Source organism: Limanda limanda, chromosome 18 (genome assembly GCF_963576545.1).
Source record: "Limanda limanda chromosome 18, fLimLim1.1, whole genome shotgun sequence".
Taxonomy (NCBI): domain Eukaryota; kingdom Metazoa; phylum Chordata; class Actinopteri; order Pleuronectiformes; family Pleuronectidae; genus Limanda; species Limanda limanda.
Window position 1 is genome coordinate 21,418,252 of NC_083653.1, and position 11,810 is coordinate 21,430,061.

Genomic DNA, 11,810 nt, shown 5'->3' on the forward strand with positions numbered 1-11,810 from the left:
TTCTTCCCCGGGAGAAGCACCCCTTTCCCGGCGGTAAATACTTGGAGCCCGCAACGAAACTAACGGTCTGTACGGACATTAATTACCGTGAAAAGGACTTGCGCCGGAATAAGGCGCAGAAACTACACAGACCAGATGCATTATTGAACCGTGACACAGACAGAAACCAGAAAACAGCGGGAAAAAGAACATTCAACATGCAGATTGCTGCTGCGCTACTCACGTCTCGCTTGGTAAGATTCACTTATTTCCACCGTCGGATGTGCCTCATGTGAAGTTCACCGGCAGAATGAACCAACCTCCCGCCCGCCAAACAATTCTACCTGGGCAGCCAGCCAATCAGAGAGCAGCTGATCTAAAAGCTACAGCCCATCGAACGTTGCGAAAATTCGGCCATCCTCTGATTGGCTAAAAAGTTTGGACAGGGAGGGGTGGGTGGGGCTTCGAATGCCAGGATCGGAGTAGACCCACCCCCCCCCCCCACACACACACACACCCCGGCCAGCAGCACAGCACCGAAGCAGCACAGAGACGGAGCACAAGAATGTCAGAGGCGAAGTGTCATACAACTGAAAAATGTGAGCATGATAATGTTCCTGAGCAAAAACCTCGAACCTGTGTTCTGCACAGGGGTCCAGGGGGTCCAGGGGGTCCAGGGCCAGCAGGGGGGCTTCTGGGAAGATGTATTTGAACTCAAGGCTTTGGGGGTGCTTTAGTTATTAAAACTGTTTATTGTATTTTCAATAGTAGTTTTTCATTTTCAATTATTTTTCCAAAGCCAAAACAGAAGTGCACTGCCGGGGAGAAGTTTTGTTGTATTTTTATATTGTATTTCCTTAATATTCTACTTGAAAAAATGTTTTGTACCTGCTCTGTTACTGTAGTGTCTGATCTGGTTTTTGCTGTGTGACAGAGGCGGAGCGGAAAGATTGTAAGTGAACATTTAATGTTTTGTGACTCAGGGGATGTAAAACCATTGGATTTAAAATGAATGTCTACGCACACAGACACAGCCACACGAGTCACGCAATCAGATCTGTCGGTATCACATGCTAAGCACTTGGCCTGGGCCCGTGGTGTGAATTGCGGAGGTCCGTTTCAGAATTGAGCCATCGCCGAGTGTGTGAACTGCAGGGGGCGTGTTCAGAGAGCCCCTAGAATCTAGGGATATATAGCTAGGGCCTAGATATTCAAACAGCCAGAGTTCCTGTGAAGTGTGTGGGAACTGCTGCTGACCTTCTTCTAATCCCCAGATCAAACCTTGTCCCTATTTCTGCGTTAGCATACTGAAATGGTGCTTAAATGTTCTATGCGTGGGGCGCATGCGTGTGAGGCTTGGGTGTGAGTGCATGTGGCTTCCCTCTGCTATGGCATGCGTTACGTGTTTTAACCTTTTTTTGTAGGATTGAGATGCCGTCAGCATATGATTCAGGTTTGGTCAATCCCTACACAATAATGTTCTGCACGGTGAATAATACACATTTTAATGTGAGTTGAAAATGTTGTTGTTATCAATACTATTGGTGAAGAATGTCATCTAAATGCTACCACGTGACATTAGAAAAACATGACGGGCGTTATTATCACTAACTTTGTCATTATTATATCATGTGGGATTGTAGTTATACTCGTTTGTTGTTTGTGGAAAATTAAAAGTGTAATAATCACAGTACTGAGATAAAGTCAAATGCATGGATATAGTCAATTTCCAACAAGAAGGACTTCATATATTAAACTGTTTTGAAATGAAGCAGTTCATACATTAATAGTATCATTGGTTTATATAGTGATCAATTGTCACAGTGAGAAAGTTCCAATACCTAGTGTGTTTAGTCATATTTAATATGTCTGTGGTCCTCATAGACTAAATGTGAATTTGAGATAAGGTTTCAAGTCAATAACATAAAAACTGTAAGCACATGTACTAATAGACAGCAGTCTGGACTCTTTAGTGAAGAACCTTGTACTTATAACATTGCATCATGTAGAGAAGTGCAGTTTCATTTTGTGAATTGTTGAACAAAATTCCACATCAGAAATAAATGTATATTATACATGTAGTGTACAACCTGTCGTTCATCCTTGTAACAAGGATATTACATTATGCAAATTAAATGTACACACAACAAAATAACATAACATTGTACTGACTAGAAAACCAAGAATCACGTGAAACCAATGAAGTTTTATAGATTTATTTACATTATAAAGAATATATAATTTAAACAGCCAAACTATATGTTTTTCTTTCTCTGTCTCTGCAGGTTTAGATACATATCTACAGCTTTTGAAAGCAGTCATTTAACTACAAAATTATACTTCTGGTTCGCTGGTTGTCTCCTCAGTCGTTCCTCTGTTTATGTAGAGGTTTCTGTCATATCTGAAGGAATGAAAAGTTGTATTATTCAGTGTGAATTTTATATAACATGCAATGTAGATGAGTGATTTTCTGTTCAAAAGTAAGCTTTCAGTGTCCTATAATAATACTGTCAATGTAGCATGTTGTTGAAAAGGTTTTGTGAAAACATTAATATTGAGCTGGAAATGTATATACTGGATATGTCTTGTATTGGATTGGAAATAGGATGGAACCTGTTCTAAAGCATTGTAAACAAAGCACACTCAGCAAATACAGTATGCAGAGATAATACAGAATGCAATGTTATCCTATTTGGATCAAACAAATCAATAAACCTACCATCTTTACAAAATGCTGCACAGGATTGCAGCACCTCTACTTCTTGCAGGGCATCCTTTAACTTGCTCTGTGCAGGATTCAGCTGCTAGTGGAGAGAAGCAGCTTGTTGGTGCGCAGCCTTCTTCAGCCTGACAAGCTTCACCATAACTTGTGTGCATTTGTTGTGTGCCTCATATGTTATGATGACGTATCACTCCTGGCGAGTTATTGCCCGATCTAGACATGCATACTACAAAGAAAAAGACACAGAGATATATGGGTGTAAGAACAATATGACGAGGACATGTACAGGGCATGTAATGTCATTCCTTGAGCCATATTATTAAGAATGCAGTATAAAGAATCAGGTAATTAATATAAACATAACTATGGACATCAGCAAAGGGTTTTACACTTAAATGATTTCATTTTATGTTAAAACAGTAATGTTTCAATTATATTCAGAATATGTCATTGTGATGTACAACTTTTTCTTAAACATGTTCAGTGAAACCTCTTATGATATGCACTATTGGTTGGTATTTCAAAGAGTCACACAGCACTGTCTATCAATATGTTTTGTGATCCATGCTCATGTAATACTAGTGAAACTTTAGAAAGTGTTGGTGTCTATTATTAGTTTATAAAGTTAGACAGATTTGCAGGAGTGTGGTAAAGGAGATTTAGATGGATTTTTCACAATACAAACCAACTGCCCCTTGAAGATTAGTTTCAGAAGCTGTTTGATAAATGCATCCTTATGTGGGGGTGGGTGGGGATAGTGCCAGTATCAGGACTATTTGTACCTGAGTGTGAAGTCTGCCTATTTAACAGAGGAGATGACAGGAAGCACACTTACATGTTCGAGATGCAGTTTTCTAGTTGCACACATTTCCTGTTTGCAGTGAGATATTAGCATTTCACAAAGTCTTGGTGGCATGTGTGTATGTGTGTTGTAAATAGGGTTGCAAAATTCCGGGAATATTCAAAGTTGGAAACTTTCCATGGGAATTAACGGGAATTAACGGGAATATACGGGAATATACGGGAATATACGGGAATTAACGGGAATTAACTGGAAATGTTGTGGGTAATTTATACTAACTGTATTTACCTTGTCATATACAGACATAAATATAAACATTTTGTTGTGTCATAGGCTGATTTGAGCCCTGAGGAAACTTTGGGCACTTGACTATATGCTTCTGCATCGTTGTGTCATTCTTAACATAGGTCTTTGCACAGTATTTGCAAATGTACACAGCCTTTCCTTCTACATTGGATGGGGTGAAATGTTTCTACACATGAGATAGTGCACGTGGCATTGTTCTGTAGAATTAGATGATAAAAAAGTTTGTAAAAAAACACTGCAATGCCAGAGATATAAATAGTTAGCCAAACAATTGGAATAGTCTGTAAAAATATTTTACAATTGATGGATAAATTAATGGAAATAGGCTAGATGAACAGATGAATAATCCTCAATAAGCATGCTAATATATTTTCCCGAGTAATATCATCGAAACGTACCTGACTAGTCCTGCACACCTCAGTAGGCCTCAATAGTTCTGTAGTGTGCAGGATGCTGGGAACTATCTGTGCATGTGATGGAAGAATGCACAGTGGAGGGTTGAAATTCAACATGCAGCATGTGCTGCATTCCATACATCTTTAAAATAGAGTTTTGAATGATGTTTTTATTGCTCAGCGTTTAATTTGCATAGTTTTGTTTTTTTCAAAATTCCCGAGCTTAATATTCCCGTGGAAAGTTTCTGGAAAGTTTCCGGAAATTTACCGGAAACTTTCCACCCCTTTGCAACCCTAGTTGTAAATATGGATTGGCTGGCGGTTCTCCATTCCTGCCATATGAACACATGGACACTGGTAATAACTTAATGAGACATGTTCATGAAGTTACATTAACAAGGGCGCAAAATTGGCTGTAATTCTCTGAAATTGTCAGGTACTGACCGTATATGTTTTGTAACATGACTCAGTCGGTATTAATATTAACAAAACAAGCACTTTGTGAACTTACACAGGAAACTTGGAAGTCACCTTGGAAGTTCTAGGAGGTGTGTGTGTGTGGGGGGGAAAGTCATTCACCTCCTCATTTGAATTTCAGGTGTCTGGGTATAAACCTCAGCTTCCCCTGTTGTCACCTCTGAATGCCCCGTTCTTCTAACGATGGATCGTTTCGTTGCCCTTTGTTAGCCGTGGCTTGTTCTCCGGGAACAGCAGATAGTCTTCGTTAGGACAGTGTTGGCCACAAACAGGTTTATGTTATTTGTGATCCACACTATTAACCCATGAATGTCCTGTTTGTGCGGCTCGCAGAGTGCACTGCAAATATTACCACAGCCCTGCAGTGCCCTTCAGTTTCTTTGACCATCTCCTTATTGACTCTGTGATCATAGGCTGGTGGTGAGATGTATTAAGTTATGATAAAATGCAGATTTGACATGTATTATAGACAGTGTTGGGGAGTAACGGAATACATGTAACGGCGTTACGTATTTAGAATACAAATTATGAGTAACTGTATTCCGTTACAGTTACAAATTAAATAGATGGTATTCAGAATACAGTTACATTGTTGAAATCAGTGGATTACATGACGGTACTTCTCTGTTTCACGAGTTTATTCACTCTCTCGTAAATCCACCGGAGGCAAAGCCCCCAGGAAGCAGCTGGAGACCGGGGCTGCCGTAAGAGCGCCCGGCCCCCGGCGGCGTGAAGAACCGTTTCAGGCCCGGGACCGAGGCTCTGAGAGAGTTCCGTCGCTACCAGAAATCTACGGAGCTGCTGATCCGCAAGCTGCCCTTCCAGCGCCTGGTGAGAGAAGACCGACCTGCGCTCCCAGAGCTCCGCTGTCATGGCTCTGCAGGAGGCCAGCGAGGCACGCCGGGTTCACACCGGACGCTGAAGCGCCGGGCAGCGCTTATAATATCACCCGTTGACCAAGTAGTATAAAAGCATATGTTCACTTGTTGCTCCAACATTAACTGCAACAGCGTCCCAATTTAATGTCATCCATCTTCAAGAACTTCTCCGCTGTTTGCTCCGTTCAATGTCGGGTGTCGAGGGTAAATTACGTATTCTCCACTCAAGCCAATGGGGAGGCCCCCCCCTCTCTTTTTATCTTTATGACTGCTTGTGTGTCTGTATGGAGGGGCAGAGGGGGGCATGTAATAATGTGATTGGTAATATTGGTAAAATTAAAACTCCAGGACAACAGAAGGGGAATTTAAACTATGGGATCCATACTTTATCATTTATATCATATAAAATATGTCATCAATATCGTTTAAAATCATTTTTCCGTGTGTTTCCTGGAGCGATACGGTCGCGTCAAGCGCAAACAAAAATAGACTCGACGCCGAAACGATCGCTGCACGACGCGAGGCAGCCTTGCTGTGGCGCTGCACTTCAGCCTCCGTTGGGACCGGCACAGAGGTGGGAGTGGATGGGAGCCGGACATCCAGCTGGCCCGCCGCATCGGCGGAGAGAGAGTTTAAACTGCTGCTGCTCCACTGACTATAACAACGCCGCAATCATACACTTAAAAAAATGCAATATAAACCGGAAGTATTCCAAGTATTCAGAATACGTTACTCAGATTAGTTAATGTAATGGAATACGTTACAGATTACATTTTTGGGCATGTATTCTGTATTCTGTAACGAAATACATTTTGAAAGTATCCTTCCCAACACTGATTATAGATCAATGCGATTATTTATGAATGTAATGTTGGTTTCTGATACAAAGTTAATAAATTCAGTTGTCACAATTCTAGTTCCAGATTTATTTTTTATTCATCTAAATTCATCCTGGTTGCAACTGGTTGGGGACTATCAGTTTCCACAAGACTGCTTGATATACAACATGTCTACTCAAATACTATTGACTTGTAGTAGACAAGTGTCAGAAAGTTTTACAGCCAAATTTGTGTTGTGAATGGTGTAATATGTGAATATATTTGTCCTTTGAAAAGATTTTCAAACCCCACAGAGATAATTCACAATTGTGAATTTGAGCAATGCAAATACAGTTTGATTGGTTGACTTGATAGTATTTTAAATGCTAATGTGTGAAGTTGTCAAACTTTTATTTCCTGTGTCAGTTTTTTAATTGTACATATATGTACACATGTATTTATACTTATCGAATTTTATGTGTTCATTTATCTATCTATTCTTTTGTTTATACTTGTTTGTGTTTGTATATTTATCCTTTGTGTAACCTACTGGACAGAACAAAATAAAATTGTTAACTGCAGTCATCAAAAGACAGAGGCTGGGTTAAAGGTTGTAATTGGTGAGTGAACAGTCACTGCGGTTACATGTGTCCGATTGAAACCCGATTCCTGGCGTTGTCGGGTTTCAATCGAAGATCCATTTCATGTAACTCAACAAATCTAGATTTCTTGTGTCCGACTGAAGTCGGATAACCACCCCCAGATAAGTACATCGGATTTGGCTGTATATTGGACAACGCGCGCATGTAACTCTGGAAGCTAGACTGGAGATGACGTCTTTGCGCATGCTTGAGATCCTGCCCCCCCCCCATCCCTCCCTGGCCGTGACCCGGAAATGCGCCGTTCGCATTCGCAGTACTCCTAGAGTAAACATGCACAACATCATGTAGAGGGACGTAGCTTCACCTTGCTCTCCGTTCGTCATCTTTCTCGCATGCTGAGTTGAAGGCTGTTGTTGTTTTTTGTTGGTAGTGGTGACGAGGTCAAGCGGAAATGGCTGTATCACCACTAGCTGTAATGAAAACAGCGCCACCTATCGTAGCGGGGTATGAAATGCTTTCGGACAAGAGTCGGATTTCTCAGTGCCATGTACCCTGAGATAGAGCAGTTAACCCCCCATGGATAGAGAAACCGGGCTTCAGCCGAAATCAGGTTTATGCCATCATGTAAACGTAGTGAGTGTCACCGAGCCAGCAGGCTGAAGCAGACGACTGAGCTCTTTTGGATGGAAATAGGAGTTCGGTTTGCACTGTGAAGCTACGATCAAAGAGCACCGCCTTACGGCAGCATCACAAGACTATATGTATCACAGCGCCATCTAGAGTCCTCATCCTGCAGCGATATCAACTACAAGATTTACAGGATGCGAGCAAGACTAGTATGAAATGAAGCTCATGGTTCTTTACAACAAATGAATTTACATAAAAGACATACAATGAATTTAAAATAATTGCAGAAGAATGTTCCTGATTTGAAGGGGTTTATAGTCCGTTCATAACCAAAATTTGCCTTTGAAACTTTGGTCTCACATATACTAAAATTGGAACGATACAGAGAAGATTCGCATGGTTCCAAGGGAGCCCTTAAGGGAGCCCTTAAGGGAGCGCTTAAACATCAAACTTTTCCTTTGTGAAGTTACAGATTCACAACATTAAGTCCGCGTCTATACAGGAACCGCACACAAAATAAAAGCATGCAAAAAAACTCTGTTTTACTGAGAAAATTATCTAAGAAAAACAGAACTTTTATTTTTCTCAAGTGACTGTAATATGCTTTCGTATCATATCACCGCGGAACACGTCAGAAACACGGCGTTTCCCGTTGTTTTGCCGGCGGGAAACAACTGGAAGATGGCGACAGCTTTAACAACACAGTTGATCTTACTGTACACACATTATTTCACAATGACACACGACAGAAACACAGCACTTTTCTGTCGTTTTAGGGCCAAACCTAACAATAACCCCAACCTCTTCCCCAGTGCTGCTGTTTCTCAATAGAAACACAGAGTCCGCTCTCTCTCTCTCTCTCTCTCTCTCTCTCTGTGTCTCGCTGACTTCCTCTGTCTGCGACCCGAAGTCAGTAACACAGCGAGAGGGAGGGAGCGAGTGTTTGATAGTTTTACTACATACAATTATTTAGGCTATAACATTTCAATGATATTAAGGGTAGGGGAGTCTGGAACACCCCCACCCCCCCCTGGGAATCTGCCCCCACCCAGTGAACAATGAAACCGACCCGTCTGACGCCGGGTTTACACCGGGCGCTGAAGCGTCGCGTAAGCGCAGCGCCCTAGCGCGCCGGCGCTGTGCTGGACACACAGGACGCTGAAGCCTCGCGTAAGCGCCGCGTAGATCCCTAGTGCGCAGGCGCCAGGCTGGTCACAAGAGACACGCTTTTCTCCGCGGCGGTCATCCTGCGATTCCTCTCCGTGATCACACATACTGCTGATATTTTTTCATTAACTGCAACGGCGTCCCAGCATTTGTCCTTTTTAATGTTGTCTTTATACAACATGTGCGGAGGATCATACAGCTCACTGTACTTCTCCATATCAATTATTAATTTAATGTCATCCTTCTTCAAGAACTTCTCCGCTGTTTGCTCCATTAAATGTCGGGTGTCGAGGGTAAATTACGTATTCTCCACTCAAGCCTATGGGGAGAGTACGTAGACACCCCCCCCCCCTCTCTTTTTATCTTTATGACTGCTTGTGTGGCTGTAATGGGGGGGCAGAGGGGGACATTTAATAATGTGGTCGGTAAAATTGGTAAAACTCCAGGACAACAGAAGGGGAATACAAACTATGGGATGCATATTTGATCATTTATATCATATAAAATATGTCATCAATATCGTTTAAAATCATTTTTCAGTGTGTTTCCTGCAGCGATACGCTCGCGTCAAGCGCAAAAAATAGACTCGACGCCGAAACGATCGCTGCACTGCGCGAGGCAGCCTTGGCGCAGCGCTGCACTTCAGCGTCCTGTGCGACCGGCACAGAGGATTATCATGGGAGTGGATGGGAGTCAGCTGTTATTTAAGGCATGGCGCTGCGCTTACGCGACGCTTACGCGTCGCTTCAGCGCCCGGTGTAGACCCGGCCTGAGAGGGGTTGTGGGTGGAGCCATTGATCTCTCGCCTGTAGTCAACCAATCAGACTGCCGTGAAGAAGGGCTCATCTGAATATTTCTCCCATCAGCCCTGTGAGCTTGTGAACAACGTGGAGTTTAATAAATAAATAAGGTTGAAAAAGCAGATTCCAAAGTGAGTCTGAGTCTCCAGGTGTGTGTCTGCCTATGTCTGAGCTCCACGTGAAGTCCCAAAATTTCAGCACCGTGACTAAGGAATCGTCCTGATTCGAAGGGGTATATAGTCCGGTCCCAACCATGTTCTCTTTGTGAGACTTCGGTCTCACATATACTAAAATTGGAACGATACAGAGAAGATTAGCATGGCCCCTGCGCAAGGATGACACGCAAATTCGTGAAGCGTTCCTCATTTTGTCCCATTTTTGTTCTAATTTTGTTCTCTCTGTCCTCTTTTTACTCAGAAACGGAAGGTGTCGGGCTTCCTCTTGTGGTGGACCAACCGCATCACAGCCAATGAACTGCCCCGAAGCAGACGCTAGGTGGCGCCATGACACAAGAGAAAACCCTGGTGCAAGCTCCGTTTCTAGGATAAATAGCTAAAAGAGGAACATGTAAGAGGCTGTTTATCAAGATATCGAACATTGAGGAATAGAGTTAGGAAATATGAGTAAAGACACACAAATAGAGGACAACACATTTAAAATGATATTCAATCATATTTCATTCACACACAAACACACACACATACAGAACAAATTGCTTAACAATAAACATTACAAAGCTCACAAATAACCATAATAACCACAGCAACAACAACAATAATAGTAATACAGATAATAAAAGCATTTGACATCACAGTATAAAAACTTTTTTTCTTTATTTAATGATGTGTGGCCATATAATTGGCCACTCTGTATAAATTGTGGCCCTTTATGGCCCCTGATTTAGGAAAAACCCTAGGTCTGCCACTGATAAATCTATTCCACACATCATATTTTAAGAGGGATATGATTTATTCCAACATTTTGTTGGTTTTATAACATGCATGATGGTTCTCACCTTGTCTCTAACCTGGAGGGAGTCTAATAAAGTATTTAATATCTTATAAGAATGAGTTGTGACTGTGTTTCCCATCAGTGACAACACAATGATCCAGGTCTCTTTCCCAAGGCACTTTAGGTACATTTCATTTGAGCCATTGGGTACTTTTAAAATTTGACCTACCATGGTTCTTTTGTCAAATCTGACGTGAAAGTTCATGAATTCCAGTTGAACCCTGCTTAATGTTTTGTATTTGAGATAGGTCGATGTCTAACTTGTAAAAATCTAAAAAATTCAAACTTAATATTTAATTAGTATTTTCTTCAAAAGATGTGAAACTGACATCTTGCAGTGTATCTTCAAGATTATTAATACCAGCGCTAAAACAATTATCTAAAAAGGATAACCATCTGAGGTTTTATTCTAAAGATAACTACAACCTGAGCAGTTATATGGCCAACAGATGGCAGTATTTCATACTTGTACACAAAGAGGCTCAACATAAAAACCAACTACAACAAACACTTGGCCTCTACTTTATGGGCTTCATGTTTTATCACAAACACACAGAGTCTCAGCCTGTTTGTCACAATTCATAGTGATACAAAGACAATAAATCAACCATCCTCTCTGCTCATCGAGTATGCGACTGGGACAGACAACAGAGGTCACTTTTCATTATGAAAGAAGCAGTATGGAGCACATCTGGAAATGGTTATCGGCTCAATCATGACAAAACAACCCACAGCATTTTTCTGAGGAGAGGGATGGAAAGATACTCTTTTCATTTCACTTACTTGCTGGAGTCAGACCCGCTGATGAAAGTCAACAAAAGGCCACAGGTTCTCAGCCAATGGTGCTTTACTACACCAGAGCCTTAAACAGCTGAATCACCACATTCAAAAGAGCCGAGAAAATAACACAAATCACCAGGCAGGCAGATATGAGGGTTTACTACTAACAAAAATGTAACAATTACCGTATTGTAATAAAAACAAAGTGCTGTAAAAAGGAAACAATTCTGATAAAGATGAAAAGGAATTAAGGTTCTTGTTGGCCTTTTGCATGGGAGTAGTTTTGATGTCTGTTCATCATCTCTTCTTTTCTTTTTATTTCAGTGTGTGGAGCCGGTGTGTCATGAGGAAGGCAGATGTCTCAGCACTGTCAGTTCATAAATATAACTTTCCACCTCAGAAATTCATCTCTCGTCACAAAAGACTACAAATTGAAAGCATATGAC

At 41.5% G+C, this 11,810-nt stretch overlaps 1 long non-coding RNA gene and 1 other non-coding gene across 2 annotated transcripts; one reads left to right on the plus strand and one right to left on the minus strand.

The window, feature by feature from the left end:
- Nucleotides 1-2,260: 2,260 nt before the first annotated feature.
- Nucleotides 2,261-7,414, minus strand: LOC133024963 (uncharacterized). Its single transcript, XR_009683134.1, has 3 exons — nt 7,344-7,414; nt 2,699-2,927; nt 2,261-2,380 (listed from the first exon to the last, which is right to left on the minus strand). It is a non-coding gene; the product is annotated as an uncharacterized LOC133024963 (long non-coding RNA).
- Nucleotides 7,415-9,837: 2,423 nt separating this feature from the next.
- On the plus strand, nt 9,838-9,943 carry LOC133024978 (U6 spliceosomal RNA). Its single transcript, XR_009683144.1, has one exon. It is a non-coding gene; the product is annotated as a U6 spliceosomal RNA (small nuclear RNA).
- The last annotated feature ends 1,867 nt before the right edge of the window (nt 9,944-11,810 follow it).